Source organism: Oryctolagus cuniculus, chromosome 13 (genome assembly GCF_051225735.1).
Source record: "Oryctolagus cuniculus isolate XC-2025 breed Fujian yellow rabbit chromosome 13, ASM5122573v1, whole genome shotgun sequence".
NCBI lineage: Eukaryota > Metazoa > Chordata > Mammalia > Lagomorpha > Leporidae > Oryctolagus > Oryctolagus cuniculus.
Genome location: NC_142879.1, coordinates 91087000 through 91094454, shown reverse-complemented (window position 1 = coordinate 91094454; position 7455 = coordinate 91087000). Strand labels below are relative to the sequence as shown.

The following is a 7455-nucleotide window of genomic DNA, read 5'->3' as shown; positions in this document are numbered from 1 at the left end:
GGGGCACACAGGGAAGAGCAATGGGCGGGAGGGGGACCGTGGGGACCCGGGCTCCTGACAGGGCTTTTGTCGGAAGGCTAAGTGCCCAGGCGGTGGATCAGATCTAAGTGGACTCAATGTGCTCGAGGCGGGAGGGGGTCCAGGCTTTCTTCTCATCGCCCTGTTGCGGGGTGGGCGTGCTGGCGCCCCCCGCGGCCCCGCGCTCACGCAGCCGCCGCTGCAGCTGCTGGTTGCTCTGGTACATCTCCATGTAGGTCAGTTGCAGCTGTTTCTGGTACTCGCTGACCTCCTCCGCCTCCTCCAGCCACACACGGCGCCCCTCGGCGAAGCTGGCGCCCTGGCGCTCCCGGGCGCAACGCTGGCCAGCCGCCCCACCTCCCGCCGCAGGGCCCGCATCCCATTCTCCCTGCCGGCATCCGCCTTCCGATCCACGGAGGCCAGGGAGACGGCGGCGGCCACTCTGACCTGACTGAGCAGGTTGGCCTCGTCGCTCTCGCAAGTGGCCAGCGCCTCGGGGGCGGCAGCCTGCCGCTACAGACCTGCCGCAGTGCGGCCAGCTTCTGCTCCCACGCCTTCTGCCGTTCCTCCAGGACCCGGGCTGCGGCCGCCTCGCTCTGCTCCAGGCTTCGTTGCCACCTCCTGCTCCTTGCACAGCCGCTCTCCAGCTCCTGGCTCACAGCACTGGGAGGGGGCGGTGAGCAGGCTTCAGATGGCAGGCCTCCCCCGCCGCCCTCCCCTGATCCCAGGTGACTTGGCCTCCCCATGGATCGCGACGACCCACTCTTGCTGGAGGGCCACCCGCCCTAGGAGGTCCCCAGGTCCAGGTATCCCGACCCCCCACTGCTGCTGCCGTTCCCATAGCTGGCAGTGCCAATGCGGTCGATGTGGCTGGTGGAGCACTGAGGGGTGCCAGGTGCTGGCTATAGCTGGACCTGTAGGTGGGCAGGTTTGTGAGTGAGCTCCGGCCTGAGTCTGAGAGGCCACCCCCACTTCCACCCGCTGGGGTCATGGTCCGAGACTTGTCCAGTCCACCCTTGAGGCCTCCAGGGCCCTGTCATCCATCAGGGGTCCCATTGGTCTATGGGGGACACAAGTTCTGCATGGAGTGGAAATTCTTGGGTACAACAGGCTTCAAGGCAGATGGCCAAACTAGAGGCTCTGAGCACTGGTCTAGCTTGCCAGTGGTGGCCAGGAGCTTGGGTGGGTGGCTGGGCTCACTCACGGTACTGTGACAGGGCACCGCTGCTGCTGCTGCTGCTGCTGCTGCCACCGCTGCTACCCACAACATTGCCACAGACATCAGTGTGGTCACTGCCCCTCAGCTCGCCATTGAGGTAGAGGGAGTTGGCGAGAGCCTTGTCTTCTGAGGGGAAGTGGCCTGGCCTCTCCCTGCCAGCCCCGCTAACGCTGCCACTGCCACGGGGAGCAGGGAAACCGCCCTGGCTGCTGCCACCCCCTGTGCGGGTGCCCACGCTCTGCATGGCGAACTCCTGGGCATGGGCCACCCCACTGCCCACACTGCTCATGGCCGTGGTGCAAAGGCCAGAGGATCCTCAAGCCTGGGCCCCTCAGAGGCTCAGTCTGCAGGGGCCACGTGCATCCCTCTTGCAGTCAGGGCTCGGCCCGAACCAGCCGTGCGACTTTGCAGGAGCCAGCTGAGCCATCCTGGCCTGCGTTGTTCTCCTTGAGATGGGAGGAACAAAGCACCTACCTCGCGGAGCTGCCACGTGCCAGGCGCCCCAAGATGGTGGGCCACATTCTTTCAAAACATTTGTTTAGTGTAGAAAAGATAAACTCCGGATGAGGAGAACTACACAGAAACAGTAGGATGGGGAGAAGACCTTTGGGTTTGAAACTGGACCACTGTGCTCCAAGGGTGGATCTAAAGTACGTGTGAGCTGGGGGCAAGTTGTCTGTGGTCTTTATTATAAAATGGGAATCTTAACATCTGCTCCTCAGGGCTGCAAGGATCAAGTGCCCCAGGTGTGTGTGGTACCTTGTACACGGCAGGGGCAGAGTAGGCACACTGTGAGTATTCAGGCCTGTGCTCGCTTCCTGGCATGCCACTTAGAGCTCCCACCCCAGGACTCACTCTGCTGGATTCCTCCATCCATGGTCGGAGGAGTAGGAGAACCGAGTTCAGCTGTGAGCTTGATAGTTTGCTTTAATTCATATTCCATCTTGTGTTTCAGAGGGCGTCATTTTAAAAGAGAAAAGCTTCCAGGGTGTTTTGGAGTTTAAGAATGTGCGTTTTGCCTATCCGGCTCGCCCGGAGGTGCCCATATTTCAGGATTTCAGCCTGCCCATCCCAGCCGGATCTGTCACAGCCCTGGTTGGCTCAAGAGACTCTGGCAAATCAACAGTGGTTTCCCTCCTACTGAAGCTGTACGACCCCATTTCTGGTAAGTGGTTCACCCAGGGGTGGGGCAGAGGCACTTTCCTCCACCTGTGCAAATCCAGACGCATGGAGTCATCACCTGTCTTAAAATGGAAGTTTCCCTCTGGAATCACTGTCTCGATTCACTGTTTATGTGCCAGGAAATCTGAGGTAAAAGAAAATATCTAGTCGGGTGGATGCAAATGAAGTCAAAATATTGAGTCTGGAATCCCTTCGTCACGTTGACTACATCAAGAATGGAGCTTATACTTGTATTTCTGCCGTGTGTACTCTGTGGAGCACTTGTGCTTTTAATCAAAGAGTTGAAGTTTTTGCCAGTTTACAGAAGTGCCCAGCTGGCTTGTATGATTCCACAGCACCAGGAAGGCAAGACATTTCTTATGCTGTCACTGTTGTCCTCACCAAGCACTGTTGAACACCTTCATTGTATGGAACTAAACCCGCTAGTGACATCAGAGAGTTAGCACATGATTTTTTAAAAGCTCTGCCACCTGGGACTGATCTTTAAAAGCCGAGTCCAGAATTTTCCCACTGGATTCTTTCTGTGTTTACCCTGATCACCGACCCTGTGACACCCCGTGACTCTTTGCTTTCCTCTCTACAAGGAGCTATCAGTCTCCATGACCATGACATCCGTCAGCTAAATCCAGGCTGGCTGAGGTCCAAGATTGGGACAGTGAGTCAGGTAAGAAAAGAAGTCTTTATTTTTGTTTCACTTTTTAAAAAAAATTAGCTTTTGTCATTTGCTATTTCCTTGGCTTTGAATCTCTTGAGAGAGAAGAAATGGAAGCTTTCCAGATATATTTAACTAATTTCACATGGCAGGTTGTTTAGGTTTGTAATGGGCTGTGATTTCCTGAAGACTTCAAGCACTTAACCAGTTGAAGCACTGACTTTGTATCCAAACCCTGGGGCTGACATTACCTTGTAATGCAGAGGAAATGGTAGAAGCTTCTGTTGACTCATCCTCAGTTCCCATCTTCATTACCAGCCCCAGTCTACTGTTTCAGGGATAAAGACTATGGCACGAACCAGAGTCCCCTTGGGAGGAAACTGCAGATTGCAAAGTGAAATATGAATATAATGTGCTCTCATTAATGAGCTGTTTTCATAAGGCCATTTGGAGCAGGAACATTTGCCATGCCTGTTTTTACTGCTATTCCCAAGCTATGTGCACAGCAGACAAACCTGAACCGCACCTCCCTGTGAGCCTCTCCCTGTAATGAGCTCCCCTCCCCCCATGCCCTACCCATACCCTCCTCCTGACCTCACTCCCCTGGGTCAGGCTCAGACGGGGCTGTGAGGGGAGTACTCAGCCATGTAAGATCAGATCATATGATTATGAATAGGGAAAAGAAGTGAGAAGTTTGCCTTCTTTTGAGGGCTACTCCACAGAGCTCTGTAAAAATGTGTTCCCATCTGGTTTGTGTGTGTTTCAAAAAGTAATGGGTGAGGATGCATTCCTCCTTTGTCCTTAGTGGAAGGCAGGTCTCACATTTACTGTGATGGTCCTCCCTGGCACATGCCATGTGGGCATTTGCCACAGAGTCTCATTTCTCCTGTTTATGATAAAATTTGAGCCTTATTATTATTATTATTATTATTTGAAAGGCAGAGTTACAGAGGGAAAAAGGGAGAGACAGAGAGAGAGAGAGGAATTTCATCTGCTCGTTCACTCACCAAATGGCAGCAACATCCAGGGCTGGGCCAGGCCAAAGCCAGGAGCCAGGAGCTTCTTCCAGATCTCCCACGTGAGTGCAGGGGCCCAATCACTTGGGCTGTCCTTCACTGCTTTCCCAGGTGCATTAGCAGGGAGCTGGATCAGAAGTGGAGCAGCCAGGACAGGAACCAGCACCTATATGGGATGCCAGCATTGCAGGCGGTGACTTTACTTGCTTTGCCACAGCACTGTCCCACCCCCCCCCTTTTTTTTAAAGATTATTTATTTGAAAGGCAGAGTTAGAGATCTTCCATCCAGTGGTTCATTCCCCAGATGGTCACATGTCCAGTGCTAGGCTGAAGCCAGGAGCCCAGCTCTCCCAATTGGGTGGCAGGAACTCAAGCACTTGGGCCATCTTCTGCTGCATTCCCAGGTGCATTAGCAGCGAGCTGGATCAGAAGTAGAGCAGCTGGACCAATGCCCATAGGGGATGCCTGCATCACAGGTGGTGGCTTAACCTACAGCACCACAATACTGGCCTCAAAATTGGAGCTTTTAAAAAGTATACTGGGTTGGGGCTGGCGCTGTGGCACAGCGGGTAATGCCCTGGCCTGAAGTGCCAGCATCCCATATGGGTGCCGGTTCTAGTCCAGGCTGCTCCACTTCCGATCCAGCTCTCTGCTATGGCCTGGGAAAGCAGTAGAAGATGGACCAGGTGCTTGGGCTCCTGCACCCATGTGGGAGACTCAGAAAAAGCTCCTGGCTCCTGGCTTCAGATTGGCGCTATCTGGGGAGTGAAGCATCAGACGGAAGACCTTTCTCTCTCTGCCTCTCCTTTCTCTGTGGAACTCTGACTTTCAAGTACATAAATAAATCTTTAAAAAAGAAAATATACTGGGTGAATTTATGGAGAATGAGGAAGTAGAACCAAGAAAATCTGTTTTCTTTGGGAGCTCCTGAGTAATTTCATAGATGTAAGTATTATGCTAAGCCCCACTGCACTTATTAGGCGTGTTTGTTTGCTTTTTTAATTTGAAAGGCACCGGTGCCGTGGCTCACTAGGCTAATCCTCCGCCTTGCGGCGCCGGCACACGGGGTTCTAGTCCCGGTTGGGGCACCAGATTCTGTCCTGATTGCCCCTCTTCCAGGCCAGCTCTCTGCTGTGGCCAGGGAGTGCAGTGGAGGATGGCCCAAGTGCTTGGGCCCTGCACCCCATGGGATACCAGGATAAGCACCTGGCTCCTGCCATCGGATCAGCGTGGTGCGCCAGCCGCAGCGCGCCAGCCGCAGCGGCCATTGGAGGGTGAACCAACGGCAAAAGGAAGACCTTTCTCTCTGTCTCTCTCTCACTGTCTACTCTGCCTATCAAAAAAAAAAAAAAAAGGCAGAGCAACAGAGTGACAGGGAGAGACAGAGAGAGATCTTCAATCCACTGGTTTACTTCCCAAATGCCCACAGCAGCCTGGTTTACACTAGGCAAAGCTAGCAGCCAGAATCTCCATCTGGGTCTCCACATGGGTTGGAAGGACCCAAACACTTGGGCTGACATCCTTTGCCTTTCCAGGCACATTAGCAGGAGCTGGACTGGAAGTGGAGCAGCCAGGACTCAAACCAGCACTCACATGTGGGGTGTTGCAGGTGACATGTTGGTGTACGTGGCAGCCCAGTCTGCTGTGCCCCAATGCTGGACCTGTCTGAAGTCTGTTTTTTTCTTTCAATTTTTATTCTTATTTATTTGAAAGAAAGATATCATCTGCTATTTCACTCCCCAAATTCCCACAACAGCTAGGACTGGGCCAGGCCAAAGCCAGGACCTGGGAATGCAATCTGTATGTATGTTGGGATCCAGGTACTTGGGTGATGACCTGCTGCTTTCCATGGTATGCATCAGCAGAACGTTTGAATTGGGAGCAGAGCCTGAACTCGAGCCCAGGGCACTCTGATATGGAATGTGGGTTTAATGTGGGTATTAACATACCTGGGAAAATGGTGATACCACTGGGCCAAACACTGACCCAAACACTGACCCCTGAAGTCTCTTTTGAATTTCCTGGAAATTTCTTTTCTCCAATTTGTAGGAGCCAATTTTGTTTTCTTACTCCATCACCGAGAACATTGCTTATGGTGCCGACAACCCATCCTCAGTGACTGCTGCGCAGGTGGAGAGAGTGGCTGCACTGGCCAACGCAGTCACGTTCATTCAGAATTTCCCCCAGGGGTTCGACACTGTGGTCGGAGAAAAGGGTGTTCTCCTTTCAGGTGGGTTCTCCTACTGTTCTGTAGCAAATTTCTGTGCTCCAAGAAACTCTCCAAGGATTTCCAGACTGCATTAATATTTTCTAATTAGGATTTGCTCTTACAGTTTATGAAAAGAGCCTCACCACTTTCTGAAATGTCTGACGTGTGGATAATTTCAGTTTTATTTCCTGCTTCAAAGGTGTTCCAGAAATTCCACTGAGTAGTACTTAACCTCAGCAGGCTTGTTTTCCTTTTTAAAAATGATTTATTTATTTGTTCATTTGAGAGGCAGAGTGAGAGAAAAAACATGCAGGTTGCTTCTGTTAACCAAGATGAAGAGAGCAGAGGTTCTTGTCTTCATGCAGGAAAGAATTTGGGCATGAGACAGAGGAGTAGCTGTAAGCAGGGAAGCAGCTGTGATGGGGAAGGGCATGCATCAGAATGGATGGGCACTCTGCAGAAGGAATCAGAGAGGGTGACTAGCCATGCACACTGGGGTAAGCAAGGTTACATATTTTATCTTTTTTTTAAGATTTATTTATTTGAAAGGCAGAATTGAAGAGAGGCAGAGGCAGAAAGAGAGAGAGAGAATCTTCCATCCACTGCTTCACTTTCTAGATAGCCACAATGGGTGGAGCTGCAGCAGTCTAAGCCAGGTGCCAGAAGCTTCCTGCAGGTCTCCCATGTCGGCGCAGGGGCCCAAGTACCTGGGCCATCTTCCACTGCCTTCCCAGGCCATAGCAGAGAGCTGGATTGGAAGTGGAGCAGCCAAGACTCAAATCAGTGCCCACATGGGATGCCGGCACTGCAGGTGGCACTATGCCTCAGTGCTGGCCCATGAAGGTTACATATTTTAATGGAGAGAATACACCTGCCAGGCCAGGTAGGCAGGCAGGCATCTGAGGAGATACTGAGAGTCAGTCTGGATTCAATCTGGGGCATATAAGGGAACAAGGTCCAGGTCCAGTTCTTCCTGCCTTTCTCCTTCTCCCTCTCCTTCTTCTCCTGGACAAAGAGTTTGCTGGGTGTGAAATAGGTAAAATTCCTCTCAAGGCTTTATTGCCCATTGTTACCAGCCTGGTTAGCCCACCTGTCCCCAGGCAGAGGAGGTTCCCCTGGGGTGCCTTCTTTATAGGAAGACTGTGATCATCTGTAAAGT

At 52.4% G+C, this 7455-nt stretch overlaps 1 pseudogene; it reads right to left on the bottom strand.

Annotated features, from left to right (window-relative positions):
• On the bottom strand, positions 1–1708 carry LOC103345745 (leucine zipper putative tumor suppressor 3 pseudogene; annotated as a pseudogene).
• Positions 1709–7455: the final 5747 nt, after the last annotated feature.